We start from the raw sequence: 12,862 nt of genomic DNA, 5'->3' as shown, positions 1-12,862 counted from the left end.
CCTCAAAGAGCAAGCTGTTCACAGAGTGCAGTTTCAAAGCACATCCACAAATAGGCAATTGGAAGGGGAAAATGTGGCAAGAAACGCTGCACAACCAAGAGAGATGACAGCAGTCTTAACAGCATTGTGAAGAAGCGTCGCTTCCAGAATCTGGGGGAGCTTCAAAGACAGTGGACTGAAGCTGGAGTCCAGGTACCAAAAGCCACTGTTCACAGACGTGTTCGGGAAATGGGGTACAATAGCCGTATTCTGAACTCAAGACAACGGAAGAAGTGTCTAACTTGGGCTATTGAAAAGAAGCACTGGACAGTTGCAGAGTGGTCCAAAGTCCTCTTTTCAGATGAAAGCAAGTTTTGTATTTCATTTGGAAGTCAGGGCACCCAAGTCTGGAGAAAGGCTGGAGAGGAGCAAAATCCAAATTGCTTGAAATCCAGTATGAAGTTCCCACAGTCAGCGATGGTTTGGGGAGCCATTTCAGCTGCTGGTGGTGGTCCACTGTGTTTCTTCAAGTTAAAGTCAAAAAGTCAAAGTCTGCTTTATTGTCAACGTCTTCACATGCCGAGACACACAAAGAGATCGAAATTACGTTTTCTCTGGAGTATGAAGCTGTTTGAGAGTCTGGTGGTGCGGGAGCGCAGGCTTCTGTACCTCTTCCCAGAGGGCAGAAGCTCGAACAAAGAGTGAGCGGGGTGACTTACATCACTCACAATCGTGGTCGCCTTGCGGGTGAGATGGGAGGTGTAAATGTCCTTCAAGGAGGGGAGAGTAAATGCAGATTTTAGAGCACGACATGCTTCCGTCTGCTGAAAAGCTCTATGAAGATGATTTCATATTCCAGCATGATCTGGCACCTGCCCTACAGTGCCAAAACCACCAGTAAATGGTGTATTGACCATGGCATTACTGTCCTCGATTGGCCTGCCAATTCCCCTGACCTGAACCCCATAGAGATTGTTTTGGGTATTGTGAAGAAGAAGCTAACAGACATCAGATCCAACAATGCAAATGAGCTAAAGGCCGCTATTGAAGCATCCTGGGCATCCATAACATCTCAGCAATGCCACAGGCTGATTGCCTCCATGCCACACCGCATGGGTTGCAGTAATCCGTGGAAAAGGATTCCCAACCAAGTACTGAGTGCATTAATGGACATTTTCAAATGTTTGATTTTGTTTTGCTGTTATAATTTTTTTTTACTTGGTCTGAGGAAATATTCTATTTTTTTGAGATAGGATTTTTGAGTTTTCTTAAGCTGTAAGCCATAATTGGCAATATTAAAATAATACAAGGCTTGCAATATTTCAGTTGATTGGCAATGAATCCAGAATGTATGACATTTATGTTTTTTTAATTGCATTACAGAAAATATAGAACTCTATCACAATATTCTTATTTCATGAGACAGTCCTGTATGTACAGTGAATAAAGAGCATGGCTCCGTGTGAACTCAAAGCAGCAGTCTTTCCTTGTAATAGAACCCAACACAACACATTGCGCTTCCATGAAGTGTTTTGACCTTTTTCATGATATTTATTTTGATACAGCAAAATGCAGGTTGGAACGGCAAATTCGTGCTACCACATAAAAAGCTGTCAATAACTTTTCATGATCGCCATGTTTCCATGAAACACCAAAAGTCTTGGAACAAAGCCTGTTTCGGACCTGGTTGTCACATGGATGGGAGACGTTCAGGGAATACCAGGTGCTGAAAGCCTTTTTTTCCCACGTCAATTGTGAAAGGGAACTTTTACAACAGCCATCAAGTACCGCCGCTGCTTGGCAGGGTTTCAGGGGCGATTGTGTCCATAAAATGCAAAATTTTGAGTTCCCTCGAGGCTTATGACCATACTACCCTGAGAACACCTGATCTCGTCCGATCTCGGAAGCTTGGCAGGGTCGGGCCTGAATAGTACTTGGATGGGAGACCGCCTGGGAATACCAGGTGCTGTAAGCTTTTGTTCCTATTGTGCATTTCAATCGTTTAAGCAAAATTTTTTACAACACCCATCACGAATGGCATTTGGAAACTGCAAGCCCAGTTTGAATTCCGACATTGAAACTATAACTCGAGTTTGAAACCTATATTGTGTGGTGACATCCATAGCATTGTAGTTCACGTTTTTAACGCTAGAGGACAGACTATGTACAGTGAATAAAAATCATGGCTCCCTGTGAACTCAAAGCAGCAGTCTTTACCTGTAAAATAACCCAACACAACACATTGTGCTTACATGTAGTGTTTTTACCTTTTGGATGACATTTATTTTGATACAGCAAAATGCAGGTCGCAGTGGCAAATTTGTGCTACCACACACAAAGCTGTCAATAACTTTTTCATGATAGCCATGTTTCCATGAAACGCCAAAAGTCTTGGAAGAAAACCTCTTTCGGACCTGGTTGTGACATGGATTGGAGACGTTCAGGGAATACCAGGTGCTGAAAGCCTTTTTTTACCACGTCGATTGTGAAAGGGAACTTTTACGACAGCCATCAAGTACCGCCGCTGCTTGGCATGGTTTCTGCTATGGCCATACTACCCTGAGAACGCCTGATGTCATCCGATCTCGGAAGCTTAGCAGGGTTGGGACTCGTTAGTTCTTGGATGGGAGACCGCTTGGGAATACCAGGTGCTGTAAGCTTTTTTTTATATCCCGGCCTTTGTTATTCTGCGCGAATTATGTACCGTTTTTTTCCGTGTATAATGCGCAAAATTTAACAAATTTAGAAAATCATGGTACAACAAAACCAAAAACAGGACTGACCGACAAAGTCGTGGAACAAAAAGACAGGGTGACATTTCCAAAGACAGGAACAGAAACCAAACAGACATCATGACAGTAACACATGCAATGATCCGACGGTGAGCGAGGGGCAGACAGGACTTAAATACAATACACGTTACATTGATTGAGGTGACACAGGAAGGGAGGGGCAACGCGAACAGAAACTATGGCAACCTAGACACATAGCAAAACTGGGGACGAGACATGACAAATCTCCCTGGAAATAAAACTTGAAATCACCTTTCTTCTTGTTTGTTGTCAATCGTGCATCGCATTCAGCCATCCTGCCCAACACACTTAGTCAGTAAATCCTTGAAGGTGTGTTATTGTCAAATATTGTTTGTTTTTTAATCTCTATCGTGGACCGGACGTCATACAGAGGCAGTATGACTGTGCATGCGCACTATGGATCCGATGCGCAGAACGGATGCGCAAGACACGTCAGCTATATAAAGAGTGAGAGTTGTTTTCTTCCTATTAGTTTCAATTCACAGTTTAACTAGCAGTTTCAATCAGCAAATAACAAAATGCGTATTACAGGTAATATTTTATTTCACAACACTTTGCCTTGTTCCTTTCGTCTCTGCTGTTCACTTCAAACACGCTCCATACGAACGCAATGCTCTCGTATCAGACGCTTGCTCGATCACCTGCTCGTTTGCTGTCACAATGTACCCTACACAAATCCGAAACATTTGTTGCGGCTCCGAGTCACGACGAGGGGCAAGTTTTGGTTTCCAAGGGTGTTTTTATTCCTCTTCAACGTCTCTCCCATATAGAGCCGCCTTTTTCACGTCCGCACGCCTTTTTCACATGTCCGCACTGATCGCGGTGGTGCCTTTACGGGCAGTCGGAGAAATCAACGCCAACAAAAAAAATTATATCCAGCCTAGTTAAGACCATACCAAAGACTATAAAAATGGGACCCATTGCCTCCCTGCGTGTGTGACGATCATTGGGACTAAAACGATTTTTTTTTTTTAAATTTGGGTGCGTATTATACATGGGTACAGGCTTTTTTCCGGCATCAACATGCCATTTTTAGGGTGCGTATTATACATGGGGGCGCATTATACACGGAAAAAAACGGTAAAGTCCTACTCCCTCCTGTAGGTGGACTTACTGTGCATTCTTTTTAAGTTTTCTTTAATATTTTCTCCACATGAATTGCATGAGTTATGAACTCTTTTAGAGAAGCGATGGGGAGCGAGACCATATTTTGTTCTATCCATGCCTTTATCTGTGTTGCAGGCCATTAAGCATTGCTTGTTTGAATCGTTGATTAAAAGGGCCTCTTCTGCAATGCCACTAAATCGGATACAGTCTCGGTCTGTATTCTTGCACAGACTCATTTGTGAGTTCAATCCAGTCCAACCCAGCGGCGCCTGGAAAGTGGACTTTAAACCGATGATGATGATGATGAGACTCCTTTGTGACTTGTGTAGTTTGGCTAATTACTGCATAATTTGGGTGTTTGATGAACATTCGCCACATGTTCCCAAAAACAGAATTTGGATGGTTCAAACTGTGTATAACCTCATTTACAGGCATGATGATGTCCGGACACACTTGAATTATTGTGTAAATTTGCGATGATACACACGGCCCGCTTGGCCATCACCGGCTGCAGATGATCATGCTACACCGCTTGGCCAATCAGCGCTGCGGGGAATTTAGTGCGTACTCAGTAGTCAACGTGTGACTGTTGTTGTCGTACGTCGTGTGATTTCTTTCAAATTTTATCCATACTAACTATGTCGGGCAAAAGAAGAAAGTGGTCGGACGAATATGTAAAACATGGATTCTCATGTATCACGGAACGTGATGGGAGTGCGCATCTGCATGATTTGCAACGCCAAGTTGAGCAACTCTAGTCTCGCACCGGCAAAACTAAAGGAACACTTCTTGAAGCTGCATGGAGACGGGGAATACAAGAACACAACACTTGCTGAATTCAGGCTGAAGAGAACCAGATTCGATAAAAGGGACACTCTGCCTGCTCTTGGATTTGTACCTGTTAACAAACCGATCCTGACAGCATCGTACGAAGTTGCTTACCTGATCGCAAAGCAGGGCAAGCCACACACCGTTGGTGAAACACTTGTGAAACCAGCTGCATTAAAGATGGCAAATCTGATACTCAGAACAGCGGCCGAAGGTAAATGTTAGAAACATTTATATATATATATATGTTATCATGCGTTCTTTAGTCAATGCTTTACCGCAATATTACCGCAATATTACTGCAATATTACTGCAATATATGCTTGCTGTTTGGCTTTGCTGTTTTTATGATGTACCACAGAAGAGAGAGGTTACTGGGTCAGACAGGTCGCAGCTGACCACTCAGCAAAATGAAGACATCTACCAAGACAGTTCTTTTTCAACAAAGAATGATTGCTGATCACTCATGTTTCCTGAATTCATCACAGACACAAAGAATGATTGCTGATCACTCATGTTTCCTGAAATCATCACAGACACAAAGAATGGTTGCTGATCACTCGTACTCTTTCTCACACTGTTCCATATCAGTATGTAACACCTTGTGATTTTTCTTCTTACGAGACATAGCCCACGTGCTTCCCTCCTCCCCTTTTAGAGGGCTTGTCTCATTTTTGTGGGTAGGGCAAATCCAAATAAAAAGAGCAGGAGTGCATACAGATAATTAGTGTAGTGAGATTGTTGTAAGCGATCTGTACTCCACTCCTCGCGAGAAAAGAGTTAATATTCCGTCTCACTTGTGGTTTGTTTGCTGTTGCTCTTCTCTAAATAGTTATTCAGTCAGCGAATTAAACCTGACAGAAATTGGGGGCTTGTCCGGGATCTCGACACACCTGGCGGGTCCAGCGGACTCTTCGACGCAGGCAAAAATCCTCGGCCGAGGTAAACAAAAGCCCTTTGACGGGACTGTCTTAATCAGTCCGGCTGGACACCGGGAGGGTTGACGAGATCGTCCGAGGAGGAGAATCTGTAGACCGTGAGTAGGAATATTAATTCTACTAAAAAGGAATGAATGAGCTGTGACAAGAGGTCACTTAATACGAGCGGTGACAAGAGGTCACTTAAAAAATGAATGAGCGGTGACGAAGTCACTTAAAACGAGCAGTGACAAGAGATCACTTAAAGACCTTGAGAATTCTAGACCCTATCAAGTGCAATTAGAAACAGTTAAATTCCGCAGGGGCGGTGTGGAGCCCCCTAGCTTTCAAGCTAGTTAAATTCCGCAGCAGGAGGGGCGGACTCCTCTGTTATTAAAAAAATGCACGTGGTATGCTTGTGTATGGTTTGACTGAGAGTGATCTCATTTGAGCTCTCTATATAAACACACAGGATTGCAAACAGTGGCTTTGTGTGGGTGCAGAGGCAAGAACTCTCCGCTCCCTTCGGGGAGGTGAAAGGAGACTTACCACACATCGAATTTTTAACCACTGTCCTGTGAATAAAGTTGGTTTTAGGACACTGTAGGTGCCATTCAAAATACCAACTCCAAAATTTAGAAAAATAAACCATGGGAAACTTAGATAGTAAGCAAAAGTCCCTACCCCAACATGAACTAAAATGCAAAGATTGGAAAATAACTGAAAGGCAGGATCCCGACCGACTTAAAAAAGATTTTGATAAATGGGTTAAAAAATATAAATTTGAGGGAGAACTAGAAGCACTACAAGAGCGGGAAGAGAAAACACATGCTACAAATTCAAAACTAAAGATCATAGCAAAGTTGTATCCGCAAATACATGACACACAGAAAATTGAGGAGTCACCACCTCCTTATGCGTTGACGGACAGAGCCACTAGACAGAAAAGCCCGCTTGAAATTTATTGGTCAAAGGAAATCAGAGCAAATTATACAGAAATAGGGAGAACAAAGCAAAATGATAATGAAACCTTTGATGAGTATCGAGTGCGCATGACCAAAGTGCTTAAAACACACAGTGGACTGGTGGAAGATAATGCGCCCCAAGGTGCTTATCAACAGCAATTAAAAAATGCCATCCACGCAGGGTCCAGACCAGCAATACAAGGCTGGGTGATCAAACATTATATAGGCATGAACACCGGAACTTTGCAGGAATACATAAATCATACCCTCCATGCGGAAAAAGTAGTAATATACAAACAAAAACGAAAACAAATGAAAGCTTCAAAAGACACTTTGGTAGACCAGGATAGTGACACTTTTTACCGAAATACAGGCAGAGGGTGGAAAAGCAAAAGAAGACGAGGAGGATCGAATAGAGGAGGCTCCAAGGGCCACTGGAGAGGGTTTGTACCTTATAGTGAACGAGAACGTTGGAATTGCGGAGAAAACGGTCACATGGCACGTGACTGCACAAATTAACAAAGACAGTTATGACTAGGCCAAAATCAAATCAAATCAGGTTTCCATGTAATGAAGTGGGAACCTGGCTGCCAGAATTAAGGAGAAATTAGCTTAAATATATAGGAGATATGTTAAAAGGATAAAGTAGGATAAAGAAACACTGAAGTTAAAATTTGCTAAATAAATGGAAAATAATGACAAATAGCTTCTAAAAGTGAAATAGAGAATAAATCAGAAAAGTAAGACGAACAAAAAGGTGTTCTTAGTGCGTTCTATGTGTTCTTATATGTTGTGCGTCATCCTTTTGTGCTGGTGTGTGTGTGCGTGTGCGCGCAGAGGATCCTCATGAATGTTGTAAATATGTGTGTGCGAGTGAGATGTGTGTCCTATGGAAGAAATCAGTAATGGAGAATGTTCAGGAGGCTGAGAATGATAGGGAAATTGAGAAGTAGACGATGATGTAAGCGTGCCTGCGCTCGCACGTAGTCGCGGGGCGGGGCTGTGCGCTTGGGCCTGTGCTATGCTCGTGTGGGCGGTGGGCCGGCATCATGGTTGTTGCAGGAAATGGCCAGCCTGTGACCAATCAACATTGATGCTGCGCCCCCCCCCCTCGCACGAGGGATGCTGTGGCTGCGGGCGAAGTAGGGAAAGTGTGAGTTTCTCAGAGAATGTTTGAATATTTGAAGCAGGGTGATGCTTGAGGAAGATGTGACAATATTTGCATGAAGGATAAAGGGCACTGACGAGAAAACAAAAGTATAACCAAAACGTCAAAATAGAGGATGACGTTTGCGCAGCGTTGTTTGTTTGTATTGTTTGTGAGCTGTGTCTCTGCTGTAATTTTTTGTGTTGTCTGTGTGCTGTCAGTGTTATGTGTTAAAATTGGCTAATGTAGGTGCACAAAGCAATTTGCTAGACTGTAGTCTATCTGATTTGCACCACAAAACAAAAGCAATTTTGTAAAAATAAGAAGAAAAGAAAGGCAAGCAATTTTTTTTGTGGGCAGAAACTGGTCCACACTGCATTAATGCCTAGCCCTGATGAAACAAAATTTGAAAGATCGAAAGAACTTGCTTTCTGGAATTGGATGAAGCAAAATTATTAAATAACGTTTCAAAGCTAAATTTAGAAGAAATAGTCATTTGGTTGTGTCAAGACTACACAAGTTTTTACATTTGAGAATAAGAGAGTAATTGAGTTACCGTTTTTTTCCGTGTATAGTGCGCAAAATTTAACTAATTTATTGTCCTAAAATCTGGGGTGCGCATTATACATGGGTACAAAAAAATATTTAAATTTTTTTTTTAATTTTTATTTTATTTTTTTTTTTTTTAAGTCCCAATGATCGTCACACACGCAGGGAGGCAATGGGTCCCATTTTTATAGTCTTTGGTATGGTCTTAACTAGGCTGGATGTAATTTTTTTTGTTGGCGTTGATTTCTCCGACTGTCCGTAAACGCACCACCGCGCACGGGAAAGAGGCGGCTCTGTATGGGAGAGACGTTGAAGAGGAATAAAAACACCCTTGGAAACCAAAACTTGCCCCTCGTCGTGACTCGGAGCCGCAACAAATGTTTCGGATTTGTGTAGGGTACATTGTGAGACAGCAAACGAGCAGGTGATCGAGCAAGCCTTGTCTGATACGAGAGCATTGCGGTCGCATGGAGCGTGTTTGAAGTGAACAGCAGAGAAGAAAGGAACAAGGCAAAGTGTTGTGAAATAAAATGCACAGAACGGATGCGCAAGACACGTCAGCTATATAAAGAGCGAGAGTTGTTTTCTTCCTATTAGTTTCAATTCACAGTTTAATTAGCAGTTTCAATCAGCAAATAACAAAATGCGTATTATAGGTAATATTTTATTTCACAATACTTTGCCTTGTTCCTTTGGTCTCTGCTGTTCATCCTAAAACACAAAGGCGCTCTTTAAGCAATGCGACAGTGAGCGCCCGGCGCGCTGCACCAAATTAAGCTCCCTGCGCAGTGCGCACTGAGGTCCACTTAAATTTTAGAAAGTACATCAGGACTTTAAAAATATCTTATAAATTTCAGCAACGGCTCTGTCACACTAATGCGACCAGCGCGGTGCAGTTGGGCGGTCGGCGGCGCGCTACGGTTGAGCGTTCTCTCTCGCGGTCTCTCTCTCTCGCTCTCGCACACACGCACACGCGCACACACGCAAACCGCCATTACAGATGCGCAGAACGGATGCGCAAGACACGTCAGCTATATAAAGAGCGAGAGTTCAGTTCTCTACCTAAATCCGTATTACAGGTAATATTTTATTTCACAACACTTTGCCTTGTTACTTTCTTCTCTGCTGTTCACTTCAAACACGCTCCATGCGACCGCAATACTCTCGTATCAGACAAGGCTTGCTCGATCACCTGCTCGTTTGCTGTCTCACAATGTACCCTACACAAATCCGAAACATTTGTTGCGGCTCCGAGTCACGACGAGGGGCAGGTTTTGGTTTCCAAGGGTGTTTTTACTCCTCTTCAACGTCTCTCCCATACAGAGCCGCCTCTTTCCCGTGCGCGGTGGTGCGTTTACGGGCAGTCGGAGAAATCAACGCCAACAAAAAAAATTACATCCAGCCTAGTTAAGACCATACCAAAGACTATAAAAATGGGACCCATTGCCTCCCTGCGTGTGTGACGATCATTGGGACTTAAAAAAATAATAATAATATATATATATTTTTTTTAAAATTCATAAAAATTGGGTGCGTATTATACATGGGTACAAGCTTTTTTCCAGCATCAGCATGCCATTTTTAGGGGTGCGTACTATACATGGGGGCGCACTATACACGGAAAAAAACGGTAGTTAAAGTTAACAGACAACGACAATTGTCAATTATATTAATTTACTGCCGGTTATTTCGTTGGTTTTTATCTTTTATCTTGATTGGTTTGACACCTTGAGGGAGGAAAGATTAGGATGTGGAACACGGGTTGTGACAACCAGTTACATACGCAAACGTGTGCACTGGGACACTGAGAAGCATTTTGAAAGGTGTGTCAAATTAAATGAAGATGAAATCATATGTAGCAATACAACACTTTACTACATATGGATTCTCTAAATCATACAATTGAGTAAAATAAAACATACATTTTGATTTTTATTCAAATTGCTAAGATTCTTGTGATAAACGATGAGAAAATGATTGAAAAGTAACCAAAGAAACTACAAGAAACTACAACTAAGCTAGTTGTGGAAGCAGACCAATTGCCACGAAAAATAGCTATATGCACGTGTGCAGGGTACACACACAAGAAGCTTAATAAATTCAAGAGGTAACAAGCTTGCAGACGGAACCGCATAGCTGTGGTGCAAGAGATGCTTCAAATTTTATACACACAAGAAGCAGATTAAATTACTGAAACGTTTTTAAAGAAGTGCAGCGACAAAGTCAATAGACTGACATTTAATTAGGGACGAAAAGAGGGGCAAGAGTGGAGAATGGTATCTATAAATGACCAGAAGACAGACTTGTCCTACCATAGAACCTATACGAATGGGCAGCAATATTGAGCCATAGTGTGTGTCGCATGGCTCAAGAGGAGGGATAATGGGGCAGTTCAGTCAGCTTTATACAACATACGGATTTGATTCATATTCAAAACATTTTCAAACAAATTTTTTTTGTGGAGCTCTTTTAACATGCGCTAAACACAATCCACAGGGTTATACTGCCTGGTCATAATAGATATATTCTCAAAATGGTTTGAATTGGCTTCAACAAAAACACTGAATGCCGTAACAGTAGGGGTGTAACGATTCATCGATACACATCGATTAATCGATATAATGCTCTACGATTTATTGGCATCGATGCTAAACGTAAACATCGATTTATATCGCCGTGTTTGACTTCGGACATTAGATGTGACTTTATTTTTAACTCCAGTTCATTGTTGCTTGCTTCCTCTTTCCGGGAGCAGTGCGCGGCGTTGTGTTGTGAGCAGAGCAGGCACGTGAAAGGGAAGTCGACAACTAGTACGCGGCTCCTGGGCTGGTGCTATGGCTAGTGTCCAAAAAGACGAGGAAATTTGCTCCCCTTTAGGCTTCAAGTCATTCGTTTGGAAGCACTTTGGATTCCAAAGAAAAGATGGCTCAACGGACAAGACACGTGCAGTTCGTAAATCCTGCCATGCGGTCATCAAATATTCAGGGAGCACAAATCTCGCCGCACATTTAAAGAAAAAACACGACATCAAAGTTCAGTGTTAAAATAAGCACTTTGTATACTACAATACTCTTGTAATTTCCTAAATAAAGAGTTTGCAGTACCTTGTTGATTTTGCGTATGAATTGTTATAAATCAGGATATTGTTCTATATTTTTTATTTAAAAAAAATATATATGACAAAACCCGCGATTTACACCCCTACTATTGACCTAACAATTTGTCAAGTCTGATCTGATAACTTGTTCAGGTGTCTCTCACCGTTAAAATGACCAGTTAACCACACACAGATGCAATTTCATCTATGAGTAATGGCTGTTGACCTAACAATTTGTCAAGTCTCATCTGATAACTGCCTCGTGTCTAGGTACCAAAATTAAAGGTTATCTTACGCTTAGGGCCTGCGCTGTCTCTTTCAGCTCGGATGGTGACTAGGACCTGACCCGGGATGGCCCAAGGAGACTAGCTTCACAACTGAGGACTTCCGTATTTACCTGCTGTGCACAGACTTGTAGTTGTCCTTGCTCCTCCCTTGTCCGACCCCGTCATCACACTGACCCTTTTGTTTCATCCTGGAATTGTCATTAACAGGCCACCTTTCTAAACTAAAATAAGCTTGAGTACATTAAACAATAACACGGGATATATAACTTGCCTAAATAGGATGTGATTAAACATATCAAGTACGTCACACTTGTCACACAACACTTGTTTATATGATTGAAGATATACTTGAAACATTACATACAAACATAACATAATGTTAACGTGATTACATATGATTGAAGATATACTTGAAACATTACATTTGATAATATGGTTATATAGAACTTCCTTCTCAGGGGAGCAGGGGTGGCTTGGCAAGTGTGCCTCATCGCACGCTTTGCTGGACGATGTTGTGTGCGCTGTTCCTCTATATGATCCACTCCCTGCGAGGAACGGGAGCGCAGAGGTCTCGGCAGGAAGCGAGTTCCTCCAGTGAAGAGGGGTTGATATGGCATCTCTTCAGGGTGGTTTTAATTTGATCTTTGAACCGCTTCTTCTGCCCACCAGCACTGCGTTGGCCCAGGTGTAATTGACCATAGAGGATTCTGCGTGGGAGTCTATTGCTGGGTATTCGGATAACATGCCCCAGCCACCTGAGTTGACGTTGGGCCATGATGCACTCCATGTTACGGCTACTTGCCCTGTTCAGCACTTCTGTGTGTGGCACTTTGTCCTTCCATGTGATGCCAAGGATCTTCTGGAGGCATCTCACATGAAAGGTCTCTATGCTTCTCACATGGTGGCTGTAAATAGTCCATTCCTCACATCCATACAGTAGAGCAGTGATGCATACTGCTCTGTAGACCAGCACTTTGGTGTGGAGTTTGAGGTTGCTGTTCACAAAAACCCTTTTCCTGAGGCGACCAAAAGATGCTGATGCTTGCTTGAGGCGATTTTGGATTGAAAGATTAAGCAGGTGTCAGACATTATGCTCCCCGGGTATTTGAAGGTGGGCACCATGAGCAGCTGTTGCCCTGCTGCTGTGAAAGTTATTGCTGGGTTTTGTAAGAG

At 42.6% G+C, this 12,862-nt stretch overlaps 1 pseudogene; it reads left to right on the top strand.

The window, feature by feature from the left end:
- Positions 1-1,835: 1,835 nt before the first annotated feature.
- LOC133161614 (5S ribosomal RNA) lies at positions 1,836-1,954 on the top strand (annotated as a pseudogene).
- Positions 1,955-12,862: the final 10,908 nt, after the last annotated feature.

Source organism: Syngnathus typhle, linkage group LG10 (assembly GCF_033458585.1).
Source record: "Syngnathus typhle isolate RoL2023-S1 ecotype Sweden linkage group LG10, RoL_Styp_1.0, whole genome shotgun sequence".
NCBI lineage: Eukaryota > Metazoa > Chordata > Actinopteri > Syngnathiformes > Syngnathidae > Syngnathus > Syngnathus typhle.
Note: the sequence above shows the minus strand (reverse complement) of the source record. Positions and strands in the feature narration are given on the sequence as shown.